This window comes from Carassius carassius, chromosome 15 (genome assembly GCF_963082965.1).
Source record: "Carassius carassius chromosome 15, fCarCar2.1, whole genome shotgun sequence".
NCBI classification, from domain to species: domain Eukaryota; kingdom Metazoa; phylum Chordata; class Actinopteri; order Cypriniformes; family Cyprinidae; genus Carassius; species Carassius carassius.
Window position 1 is genome coordinate 8,060,209 of NC_081769.1, and position 13,648 is coordinate 8,073,856.

General features: G+C 42.7%; 1 long non-coding RNA gene across 1 annotated transcript; it reads right to left on the bottom strand.

The window, feature by feature from the left end:
* Positions 1 to 6,898: 6,898 nt before the first annotated feature.
* LOC132158064 (uncharacterized) lies at positions 6,899 to 7,405 on the bottom strand. The gene is made up of 2 exons (XR_009437655.1): positions 7,149 to 7,405; positions 6,899 to 6,934 (listed from the first exon to the last, which is right to left on the bottom strand). It is a non-coding gene; the product is annotated as an uncharacterized LOC132158064 (long non-coding RNA).
* Positions 7,406 to 13,648: the final 6,243 nt, after the last annotated feature.

Sequence of the window (13,648 nt, forward strand, 5' to 3'; positions counted from 1 at the left end):
GTTATTTATTTCAGAAATCCTTCTGATATACAATATTCAGTTTGTGCTGGCCTGATTTAATCAAAATAGTGTTTAAAAATTACTTTCTGTTTTGTTTTTGTATAGACCATAACGCATAAAAGGGCATTAATGGGAACATTAAAGAACGTTCTTTAAAAAAGTAACTAAAAAGTTACTTTTAACAGTAATGCATTACTTTTTGGTGTAAGTAATCAACAAAGTAATTGAGTTACTTTTTGAATGAAGTAACTAGTAACTGTAACTAGTTACTATTTCTTAGTAACTAGCACAACACTGCTGAACCCTAAACATGTTTTGTCACAAAAGCCGATATTGTTCACTGTCAAGCCACCGCGAGTTCATGTTTTACAGCAGAAACGCACAAGCAGTAGCACCCTTGTTAGTGAACAACACGATAAGTCAATTTAGGGACTCAACACGCACTGTATTCATGTCAGATGTGACTTCGAAAAGACACGCTAGCTGAGAGGAATGAATCGGGACCATAACCCTCCCAGTCCACGAGATACTGAAACCCCCTGCCGTGGCACCGCTCGTCGAGTAATCTCCTAACCGAATAGGTAGGAGATCCATCCACAAGACGAGGGTGTGTGTGTGTGGGGGGGGGGCGATCACAAGCAGGGTTAAGGGGAGAAGAGAACACAAGTTTGACCCTAGAGATTTTAAATACCGGGTGAACCCAACCAAGAGTAGGAGGAAGCTTGAGCCTTATTGCCATGGGATTAACCACCTTGGTGATGCGGTACGGCCCAATGAATCTGGGCGCCAGTTTACGAAAAGGCACCCCGAGAAGCAGATCCTTTGTGGAAAGCCAAGAACTCAGATTATTGGATTTCAGACAGCGGAGCATTTTTCCTAGATCCTAGTTTGCCCGCTCACATTGCCCATTGGTCTGGGGATGGAAACTGGAAGACAGACTCGCAGAGGCCCCAATCTGTCTACAAAACTCTTTCCAGAACCGGGAGACAAACTGGGTAGCCCTATCTGAAACCACATCCACTGAGAATCACAGTGTTACCCTTTGATGGGAGAAGCCCAGAGACAAAATCAAGGGCATTGTGTGACCATGGGCGGGAAGGGACAGGGAGAGGATTGAGCAGACCATCTGGGGGGTGGTTCACAGGCTTACGTTGGGAACATGTGGGGCAGGCCAACATGAACTGTCTAACATAGCCATAGCAGGCCACCAGAAGCGTTGTCAGATGGCAGACTGGGTCTCAGGATCTGAAACCAACAGAACAGGTGCAGAGAAAAAACAGGACTTTAAAATGTCACCTACCAAGGCTACCTGAGCCTCCTGGTTCCATCTGAAGTAGGGCTGTGCAAAAAACTGAATGCGATTTTCATGCGCATCTTGTCAGTAAAGACGCTCCTGTGATTAGTAGTATATCCTCAGTACGTGTGTTCAGATCAGGATTGCCAGGTTTTCAAAACAAAACCTGCCCAATTACTTCTCAAAACTAACCCAATCGCATTTCGTTCTGGGCAATAAAATGCAAATTTTTTGGCAGGGTTCCCTTCGACTGCTTCTGTCTCTCCTGGCATTTTATACTCTCTCCACGCCAATTACTGAAACAAGAAACAGGTGTTGATCGTTTCCGCCTAAACCACTCACTCACCGTCCATCTCCTGATTCTCTCTCCCGCTGCCGACTTCGCTAAACCACGCCCCCCCTGCCACATACCCCCCCCGCCGACTCAGGCCGGGGAGCCATCCGGCCTGCAGAACCCCCCCCACCCCACCCCACCCCATTTCTGGAGAGGAAGTCGGCCACAGCCATCTGAACACCCGGCCTGTGGATCACATTGAACTTAAAAGGCAGTAGAGCCAGATACCAACGAGTGATCCGCGCATTGGTAACCTTCATGCGGAGGAGCCACTGAGCGTGGTCCGAACAGAGGGTGAATTCCCATCCCAGGAGATAATAGCGGAGGGTGAGTACGGCCTATCTGATGGCAAGGCACTCTTTCTCTATGGTGCTGTACTTAGCCTCTCTCTTCGAGAGCTTCCGGCTAATGTACAACACTGGCCGTTCCTCCCCCTCTATCTCCTGCGACAGGACTGAACCCAGGCCCCTGTCCGATGCATCCGTCTGCAACAGAAAAGGCAGAGAAAACTCAGGAGAGTGTAACAACGGCCCGCCACACAGGGCAGCCTTTACCTGGGTAAAGGCCTGCTGACACAGGTCCGTCCACTGGACCGTATCTGGCACCTCCTTTTTAGTAAGGTCAGTCAAAGGGCCCCGTTCCTATTGGACCGTATTACCTCATAATCGAGATCTCCGACTTGTCGTGCAACCTCAAATGGTCCCTGCCACTTAGCCAATAACTTAGAGCTCGACGTGGGGAGTAATACAAGTACTTTCTCTCCCAGTGCAAATTTGCGCAATCTAGTTCCCCTGTTATACAGCTGGCTTTGGCTGTCCTGGGCTTGTAAAAAATTCTCCATTGATAGCTGCCCCGAAGTGTGGAGTTTTGTTCTCAAGTCCATCACATACTGTATTTTGTTTTTGCCCTGAGATGGCCCCTCCTCCCAAGTTTCTCTCAGTACATCCAGCACCCCTCGAGGCTGGCGTCCGTAGAGAAGCTCAAAGGGGGAAAACCCCGTGGGACCTCTCGCTCAGCGAATAACAAGGGCTTTAGCCACTTATCCCAATTCTTGGCATCTTCTTGAACAAATTTCCGGATCATGGATTTAAGCGTGCGATTAAATCGTTCGACCAGGCCGTCGGTCTGTGGGTGATAGACACTAGTTTGAATCGATTTAATGCCCAAAAATCCGTACAGTTCGCAGTACGTGACATAAACGCCATGCCCTGATCGGTGAGGATCTCTTTCGGAACCCCGACCCGGGTGATTAGACGAAACAGGGCGACCGCAACACTTTTAGCGGAAATGTTGCGGAGGGCCACTGCTTCAGGATATCGTGTTGCATAGTCAACTATGACTAATGCAATGCGATGTCCCCATGCAGATCGCTCTAATGGCCCAATGAGGTCCATACCAATTCTCTCGAAGGGGACCTGCATTAAGGGAAGGGGGTGCAAAGGCGCTTTTGGGGCGGCCGGTGGATTCACCAACTGACATTCCGGACAAGACGCGCACCACCTGCGCACGTTGTCGTGAATGCCCGGCCAAAAGAAATGGGTCATGAGGCGATTCAGTGTTGCTGCCTGTCCCAAATGGCCCGCCATAGGATTAGAATGAATAATTTGTAATCAACAACTGGGTTGTATTTACTTTTGTCCGAGTGTCTTGGGTCACTCGATACAAGCGATCTCTTAAAATGGCAAAATATGGATAGGTGAGTGGATGGGCAGGTTAGAGAGGCTGGCCATCGATGGAGCGGACCTGCTGAAAAGCATGTTTTAATGTCTCGTCCTGAGACTGCTCCAGAGGAAAGTCATCACGCTCCGAGAGAATAAGTCTCCCGATTTCGCTCGGTTCCCCTGAAGCAGAACCCAGCGGTCCTGGCTCAGTTTCTCCCACCTGCACCCGTGCGGCCCCCTTCCGTGCCTTATTTTCCCAAGAGGCATCCGCACATAAAGACCCCAATAAAACAGTAAACGCGGCCCAATTCGTTCCCAAAATTATCGGATGCCGGAGGTGGGGACTAACCGCTACCTCCACACTATGCTTTTGACCCCTGAACTGAATAATAATCAGGACAACCGGATACTCCACCACATCCCCGTGTACGCACCGCACCTTAACCATGCGGCTTGTATCCAATGCCCCAGGTTGAATCAGGCTTTGATGGATTGAGGTTTGGTTACATCCTGAATCCACCAAGGCCGGATATGTCCCCGCAACGCCAACAGGCCAGCCCAGACCTTCCCGCCGCCCTAATGGCAGGGAGTGGATTGGAGAATTGGCGCGGAGAGACCGAAGCGCTGTCCCCTCCGGCAGCCCCTGGGCGGGGCCCTTGGACTCGAGGAGGGCCGGGTGGACGGGACCTAGGGAGAGGAACAGGTCGAGAGAGAGAAGGAGAGGGGAGAGAGGGGGAGAGAGAGACTGAGGTTGTGGGTTCGCAGACCCCTGGGCACGCCACCATGTGGTCCTCCGCTAGATGGATGGCCGAGTCCAGCGACGTGGGATGGTGGCACTGGACCCACTCGGCTGTTCTCTTCGGAAGCCGAGCGATGAACTGCTCCAGCACCACGAGGTCGATGATGTGTTCCACGTCACTTCCCTCGGCCAGTAGCCACTTGCGGCAGGGGTCCCGGGGCTGCTCGGCCATCGCGAAGGGCCGACCAGTTTCCCCCAGGTCCATTGAACGGAACCGATGGCTATGCTGCACTAGGGTCCGGCCGACCCGCTGAATGATAGCCCTCTTCAGGTTGTCGAAGACCAGGATGTTCGCCACTGGTAGCTGTTGTGCGGCCACCTGGGACTCGCCCGAGAGCAGGGGGATCAGCCGTACTGGCCTTTGGTCGCGGGGCCAGCCGCAAGCTTCTGCTGACTTTTCGAAAAGCTCTAGGAACACTTCCGGGTCGTCCTGCGGTCCCATTTTGTGGAGGGGTAGGTGAATGGGAACCGCAGGCGGTCCCGTGGCCTCGCCGCGAACCTCCCGGTCGATCCAGCTCCGGAACCTCTCGCTGTCCTCCTGCTGGGCTTGTAGGATGGCGTGGAACTGCTGCTCCTAAACAGTTCTCAAGTCCAGCAGGGCCTGATGTTGCGCTTGGTGCAGGGCCGCGAGGGATGAGATTTCATCCACAAATGGCGTGGAGGACGGGCTCTGCATGGCAGCTGCACTCCTTCTTCCTTCCCTGGGTTTCAGCACCAGTGTAGTAAGTTCGTGGGACGAAAGGAAGAGGACAAGGGGTCGGATGGACTGCTGACAAGTTTTTAATAATAAAACAAAAAGTAATCTTTACAAACACCAATGGTGACTTTTATTATGACACTAGCGCACACTCTATCGCCAAACGCTTCCGGGTAACTCCTTCCGGTTCCAGTCAGCAGTCCGTCTCTCTCTCGACTGCTTCTGTCTCTCCTGGCGTTTTATACTCTCTCCACGCCAATTACTGAAACAAGAAACAGGTGTTGATCATTTCCGCCCAAGCCACTCACTTACCGTTCGTCTCCTGATTCTCTCTCCCGCTGCTGACTTCGCTAAACCACGCCCCCCTGCCACAACAGGTATTCAAGGGCAGGCTCTAAGATGGTTTAGATCCTACCTGTCAGATCGCTTCAATTTTGTTTATTTAAATGGGGAGTGACACAAGGATCCGTCCTAGGTTCCCTTCTATTTTCAATATACATGTTGCCCCTTGGTAATATTATTTGAAAATACGGGATTAGTTTCCACTGTTATGCTGATGATACTCAGCTATATATCTCAACGAGACCAGATGAAACTTATAAATTATCTAAGCTAACAGAGTGTGTTTAAGATGTAAAAGATTAGATGACCAATAATTTTCTCTTATTAAATTCGGATAAGACCGATATTAATTATTGGACCAAAAAAACAGTAAACAGAATCTTGTAGATTACAAATTGCAACTAGATGGATGCACTGCTACTTCCTCTACAGTCAAAAATCCGGGTGTTAAATTAGACAGCAACTTGTCTTTTGAAAATTATATTTCCCATGTTAAAAAAACTGCATTCTTCCATCTTAGAAACATTGCCAAGCTACGAAACATGTTCAATGTTTATCATATCTTCAATAAACAAGCTACAGGTATCCCAAAATGCAGCAGCTAGAGTCCTTACCAGGTCAAGAAAATATGATCATATTACCCCAATTTTACAGTCTCTGCACTGGCTACCTATCAAGTTCCGTATCAGTTACAAATGAACAAACATTACTTATCTATAAGGCCCTAAATGGTTTAGCTCCTGCGTACCTAACTAGCCTTCTACCACGTTACAATCCATCACGCTCCCTAAGGTCACAAAACGCTGGACTTTTGGTATTTCCTAGGATAGCAAAGTCCACTAAAGGAGGTAGAGCTTTTTCACATTTGGCTCCCAACCTCTGGAATAGCCTTCCTGATAATGTTCAGAGTTCAGACACACTCTCTCTGTTTAAATCTATATTAAAAACACATCTCTTTCACCTAGCATTCAAATAATGTATCTCTTAAATTGTGACTGCAGTTGTCTCTGATCAAATGCACATTCTTATTCTTTAGCTTGGGTTAAACTAATTAATTTTACTTTGTTGGAACAGCAGCTATGCTAATGACGTCTCTATTTGTTTCTATGTTATGTCTATGATGTCTTATTTTTTCAAACCATTTGTCCCAACCTTCCTAACTTCCTAAAATGCTTCAAACGTCTTCATTCACAGATTTAGATTACAAGCATCAGCACGGTGCAATGCAATAGTGATTTGAAAACTGCTTCTGAGCCACTGTATCAATCATTCCATCACTAGTTTAAGACTTTGTTTGCCCTTCGCCTGGACTATAGTCTGTTGGATTACCCGTTTGCCTCGCCCTTTGGATTACGTTTGCTATCGATTGACCAACGCCTGTTTACCGGACTACTCTTTTGTCTTGTCTTCAATATACCTGTTTGCCATTGTCTGACCGATGCCTGTTTTTGACCATGTCTTTTTAATAAAAGATTTGTATTTGGATCTGTTTGTCTCTCATTTTATTTGCGCTTAACAAACAGACAGTACAGACATTATGCACATGATATCTTTAGGAAAGGCATTAAAAACTGTGAATATGATTCTGGAAAACTACAAAATGTGTTTTATTCATAAGGCATTTTATTATTTAAAGATCACACTAATGATGAGCTTGTTTAAAAAAAAGAATCCATGCATAAAAAAAGTATGCTTAATTGCAGTAAAAGTGTTGTCATGGACTACGTTCCATTCAGCTTAAACACTCCCAAAAACTCCAGGACACAGATGATTAATCTCCATAAAATTTACTGGGAATATTGTGAAACTGTAATACAATGCAAATGAGATGTATATTAATATTAGATCCAAATACAGAGAAAACAGAACGGATTATCTACACAGCGGTGATCTATATGATAAACGCAATCGAGCTAGTAAACAATCAGCTTTAATAACATAAAGCAAACTTAGCCTTCTCAATAGTCTCACAAAGATAAAAATAGACATTATCCTAATATTGCATGATAAGAAATACTCACAGACGTTGCTTTAGCAAAGGGAAAGGAAAAAAATGCGATCGCTGGAGAAACAGGTGACTGAGAGATATTGCAGGCTGTTGCGATTGACTATCACATAGCGATCAACTTCCTGATTCGTGACGTGAGCAGTAGCGCGTCACTACAGTTACAAAGATAAACATATTACACTGTATTGTTAAAACCATAACAAAACCCTTTTATTATTATTTTCCTTTAAGTGGCATGACACTCCCTGCCTGGGGTCTTCGAAGAACCCACATTAACATCCTTAACAATTTCCACTTTAACTTTCCGAACTAATCCAACTTCTTCTGGAAAGGTTTTTGTGATGAGACCGACAGGCCATTGATTTCTCTTAGCTTGATTGTCTTTCAAGAGAACCACATTTCCTTCTTGAAGATTCGGCCTCTTTCCTTGCCACTTGTATGGAAGCTGTAATGTTTTGAGGTATTCATGTTTCCATTTGTTCCAAAACATGTCTGCTAGGCTCTGAAATTGCTTCCATTGTACTCTGATGAGATGCGCTTCTTGAAAGCTTCCTGATGGACGAGGAGGCGCAGAGCCTAGCTTGAGAGTTAGGAGCATTGCTGGAGTGAGGATGAGAAGCGATTCCGGATCCGATGAGACTGGAATGAGTGGTCTGGCATTCATGATCGCGGTTACTTTGGCCATGAGAGTTGTCAGGACTTCATGTGAAAGATGAGACCTTTTCTGCTCGAGCAACATGCAATCCAGAATAGGACGGGCAATGCCGATCATTCGTTCCCACGCGCCATCCATGTGAGATGCGTGGGGTGGGTTGAATACCCAGGAGCAGTTCTGAGTGTTCAAGTACTCCTCTACTCGTTTGAAACCTGGATTCGACAGGTCCATTTCTAATTCACGAGAAGCGCCGATGAAATTAGTTCCGCAGTCGGAACGTATCTGCTTTGCGGGCCCCCTGATAGCAAAGAACCTCCTCAAGGCATTGATAAAACTTCTGGTACTCATGGCTTCAATCACCTCGATGTGGACTGCCCTCGAACACATACAAGAGAACATCACGGCCCATCGTTTAGAGTTGAAGACTCCTCCTCTTGTACGATGTGAAACAATCTCCCAGGGCCCAAAAACGTTGACACCTACGTAAGTGAAAGGAGGTGCTACTTGCACCCGTTCTGCTGGCAGAGGTGCCATCTGCTGATGTTCCATTTTGCCCCTCAGTTTCCTACAAGTGACGCATTTGTGAAGTAAACTACTAATACAGCGTTTAGCTCCCACTAGCCAGAATCCTGCCGTTCGAATGGCACCTTCAGTCAGATGTCTTCCCTGGTGTTTCACTGCTTCGTGATAGTGAGACACAATCAGAGTAGCTAAATGATGCCGGCCGGGAATGATGATGGGATGAACCTCATTCATACTGAGATCCGATTGCTCAATTCGTCCTCCTACTCTAAGAAGTTGGTTTTGGTCAAAGTCAAAGTCAAAAGTCAACTTTATTTATATAGCGCTTTAAACAAAATACATTGCGTCAAAGCAACTGAACAACATTCATTAGGAAAACAGTGTCAATAATGAAAAAATGATAGTTAAAGACAGTTCATCATTGAATTCAGTTATGTCAGCTCTGTTCAATTAAATAGTGTCTGTGCATTTATTTGCAATCAAGTCAACGATATCGCTGTAGATGAATTGTCCCCAACTAAGCAAGCCAGAGGCGACAGCGGCAAGGAACCAAAACTCCATCGGTGACAGAATGGAGAAAAAAACCTTGGGAGAAACCAGGCTCAGTTGGGGGGTCAGTTCTCCTCTGACCAGACGAAACCAGTAGTTCAATTCCAGGCTGATAGGAGGGAGAAACTTTCTTTCAGTTAAGGCAGTATGCAACTGATACTTAATATCTTGTTTTTTATCTTGTTTTGAGATGGGCACTTTAAAATGAGCAGCAATCGAGATCAGATTATTTTTAGTGCATTGTTCAAATTTTTCTAAATTTGGGTGAGCTACAAAGTCCTCTAGACTAAACTCCATAATGAGACCGAAAAAAACACGCAGTCAAAATAAAGAAAACACTCAGAGGGGAAAAAAAGACCGCGTCAAGCCTCATCCAGCCAACAGCAAAATGTAAAACAACAACATAAGCCAAAATACATAATAGCTACTGTTATTTGGGAAATGCACTTTGAAGTGAAGTGGTGATTCAGAATAGTGCACAGCATAAACATGAAGCAAACCAATGCACCCCTCTACCTGTACCTGCCTTACACAATCTCACCTGTCTCACTAAAACCCTAGTGTTCACGCAGGTTCTGCGGCGGGTTTTTATGCACCGAAAACCAGTAGGTTTGTGAGGCCAAATAGACGACCACCCAATAGCCTACGGACGTGCTCCCGAGATAGCTGCTTTCGCAGCTAACACTTACCGCTCCCCCGTGACACTATCAACAAAAAAAAAATAGGTGAAGCCCAAAGGACAACACCTCTTCAGCCTAACAGGGGAGAAAAGGCCGCTATGAATAAAACAACAGTGCACGAGAGAAAAAACACTTCACTCACCTGTATTTCTCACGACAATACCAAGTAAAGGGTCTCAAAAATTAAGAAGAATACTCCTAAACACAACAAATAAAGCTGTCTATCAAAGCACGCACGCTTCTGCTTATAATGTGCCGCACGGAATTCCCAATGACTGGAAAACCCCTCGGGTAATGACGTCATTACGGTTACTCATTCAAAAATAGTTCAAAAAGCTTGGCGCGAACTGGGAACAAAGAAAGTGACGAAAAAGTACACCAAAAATCCCTTTAAGCGCAATAAAAAAAGCGTTTTGACTATATTCAATGTAAAGAATGACTTGAACTACAGCTTTTTGGTACAATATAGCATGAAGTGAGGCGGCTTGCAATTAAATTTAGTAAATCAAATTAAACCACATCCAAAACAATTTTCCAACCATATAATTTTGTTGGAAAAAAACGTTAACTCAGTTAATTAAAAATAGTTGGGACGAGCCCCCAATTATGTTACGGTCCCTACAAAGGTCTAGGAGTTTAAAGGGACGCATAACATAATAGATGGACACGGCTGGAGTATCCCAAAATAATCTTTTATTTTAACACAAAATACTCACAAAAGTAACCAAAATTATGAGATGGGGAGCCCAGCAACATAATAAAGAAATAACTAAACTAAAAGAAACAGGCTGGGGCTCCCTACTCCAAAATAACAACAAGATAGGAGCAGGAGACGATTTGGTAATGGAGAAGTCTGTGGCTGGCAGAGAGAGAGAAAAAGGGTCTGCCTCCTTCCATTTTATAGCCTCGTTTCCCCAGCTCGACCAATCAGAATCTGAAGACAAAAAAAGAATTAAGAAATGAGCACTACTAATTATTTGAGGACTCTGGGCCGGGGCGTACGTGAGACGCGCATAACATGCTGCTTCAGCCTTTTCCTTTGCCATAGCGACAGCCATACTAATCTTCGAGCTGGACGATGTACCAGATGCATGACTGCTTCTTGAACGCACAGTCTCTGACTGGATATCTTCATTGCCTTTATTACTGTTGCTTCGTTGTGACATCGTGACTCACTCCGGTGCCAATAACATGAGAAGCATACTGTAATGCTGTAGCATTGGCAACTTCTCTTGGTATTGAATTGCTCCGTGAAAAAGCGATCCTTGTGTCCCTCATTAGCTGTGTCGCCGTCTCTTCACTGTCATGGACTACGCTCCATTCAGCTTAAACACTCCCAAGAAACTCCAGGACACAGATGATTAATCTCCATAAAATTTACTGGGAATATTGTGAAACTGTAATACAATGCAAATGAGATGTATATTAATATTAGATCCAAATACAGAGAAAACAGAACGGATTATCTATACAGCGGTGATCTATATGATAAATGCAATCGAGCTAGTAAACAATCAGCAGTAATAACATAAAGCAAACTTAGCCTTCTCAATAGTCTCACAAAGATAAAAATAGACATTTTCCTAATATTGCATGATAAGAAATACTCACAGACGTTGCTTTAGCAAAGGGAAAGGAAAAAAATGCGATAGCTGGAGAAACAGGTGACTGAGAGATTATTGAAGGCTGTTGCGATTGACTATCACATAGCGATCAACTTCCTGATTCGTGACGTGCGCAGTAGAGCATTACTACAGTTACAAAGATAAACATATTACACTGTATTGTTAAAACCATAACACAACCCTTTTATTATTATTTTCCTTTAAGTGTCATGACAAGTGTACTTCTTGTGTACTTAAATTATTAAAAGTACACAGAGAGTGCCTGAACCAAACTGATTCTTTTGGTGATTGATTCTGAACTGATTCTGTGCTAATGTTATGAGCGCGGGTAAACCGAAGGCTTGAATCAAGGGCAATCATCGCAAATGACGCCATTACGTCGAGCGCAAAAGAACCGGTGAACCGTTTTCTTCAACCGGTTTATTGAATCGAACTGTCCGAAAGAACTACTGGTGATCCGAAAACCGATGCAATTGGTTCTTGACTCGTGAAAGAGTCAGTTTTTTGTTCGTTATCTGGCTCGGCTCGGTGTTCATCTTCAGTTCTCTCTTCACAGCAGTTCAGTCAGTGTACTGTTTGAGTACATGAATTACTCCGGGATATTGGTTTGTTTGAACTCAGAGGGAGTGTCAGCCACATTAAAAAAAGTTAACAGTTTAAGTCATTTGTGGATTAATGCCTATTAGAGATGCGAACCGTTTAAAATGATTCAGTTCGATTTGGTGAACTGAATGATTCGTTCGCGAACCGGATATCCAGACTGCTTTTTTTTAACTCTCTCACACAACAGACACGGAAGAGAAGACACTGCTAAATAAAGTCGTTTTTGCTATTTTTGGACCAAAATGTATTTTCAATGCTTCAAAAAATTCTAACTGGCCCTCTGATGTCACATGGACTACTTTGATGATGTTTTTCTTACCTTTCTGGACATGGACAGTATACCGTACACACAGCTTCAATGGAGGGACTGAGAGCTCTCGGACTAAATTTAAAATATCTTAAACTGTGTTCCAAAGATAAACGGAGGTCTTACGGGTTTGGAACAACATGAGGGTAAGTTATTAATTACATAATTTTGCTATCTGGGTGAACTAACCCTTTAACATACTTAAGTGCACTTTTTAAAAATGCACTTTATAATAATGTCTAATTAAGTATTATTTAAACATTTGACATAATTATGATTTTATTGTGTCTTAAATAAGTACACTTTTTTTTATATATTTATTAGTACTAATACACGTAACATAATATTTTCATTTCAAAAGTCTGTTCTCCAAAATTATATTTGTTAATGTATTTTAAAAAGTATTTAGTCTATAATATATATACTATGTGCATTAATGCACTTGAAATTTATAATTCTTCTAAACTTTCTTATACAGTATACTCCAATAAAACCTATTGTTGAAATTTTCATCACTAGCTATTGCACTATGAACTCTGTCACTGTGAAGTTTAATTTTCAACATACTATTTGACATACAGTGTCTTTTATACAAGTACCGTATTTGCATGTAATAGTACTGTACTTTACATCAAGCAAAAGTTTAATCAATCTAAATAAAAGATAACAGATCTAAATAAAATTAATTTGCACTGTAAAAAATGACTGACTTTAAGTTGTGTCAATGAGTCATGAATGAGTCTTATAAAAGTTTTTGGTTTAACTACACAGTGAATTAGGACAACTTAAACAGAAATGAAAAGCCTGAAATAACATGTAACCATGCACATCTCTTTTCCCTTGTGAAAAAGAAGTGTGCTTAATTTTATTAAAAGTGTACTTGTTGTGTACTTCCAATCTTAAAAGTATACTTTTTTAAAAATACATTTGCTGATAATATCATATAATTTAAATTAAAGGCCACTTAAGTGTACTTAAAGAGATTACACTTTAAGGACAATAGGTCTTAACATACTTAAGTGCAGTTTATTAAAATGCACTTTATGCTAATGTCTAATTAAGTATTACTTAAACATACAGTTTACATGTATTTATTACTTAAAAAACAGTTTACTTAATTATGATTTTATTGTATTTTAAATAAGTACACTTATTTTTATATATCTATCAATATACTAAAGCACATGTAAAATAATTGATTTTAATTTCAACTTAAGTGTGTTCGCCAAAATTACATTTGTTAATGTATTTTAAATGTATTACTATTTAGTCATTAATATATACCATGTGCATTAATGCAATTAATAAAAATAAACTTCAATACACTTTCTTACACAGTATACTCCAATAAAACTTTTAATTGTTGAAATTTTTATAACCAGCTCCTGCTCTATGAATTCTATAAATTACATTTTCTACATAATATTTCATGAAAGTACTGTATTTGTATGTAATCATCATTTACATCTGTGTACAGAATACTTTCAATATCATTATGTTGCTCTAAGTCATTTAAACACAGCTTTAAGTGCATTAATTGCAAGTCAAGTCAAGTCACCTTTATTTATATAG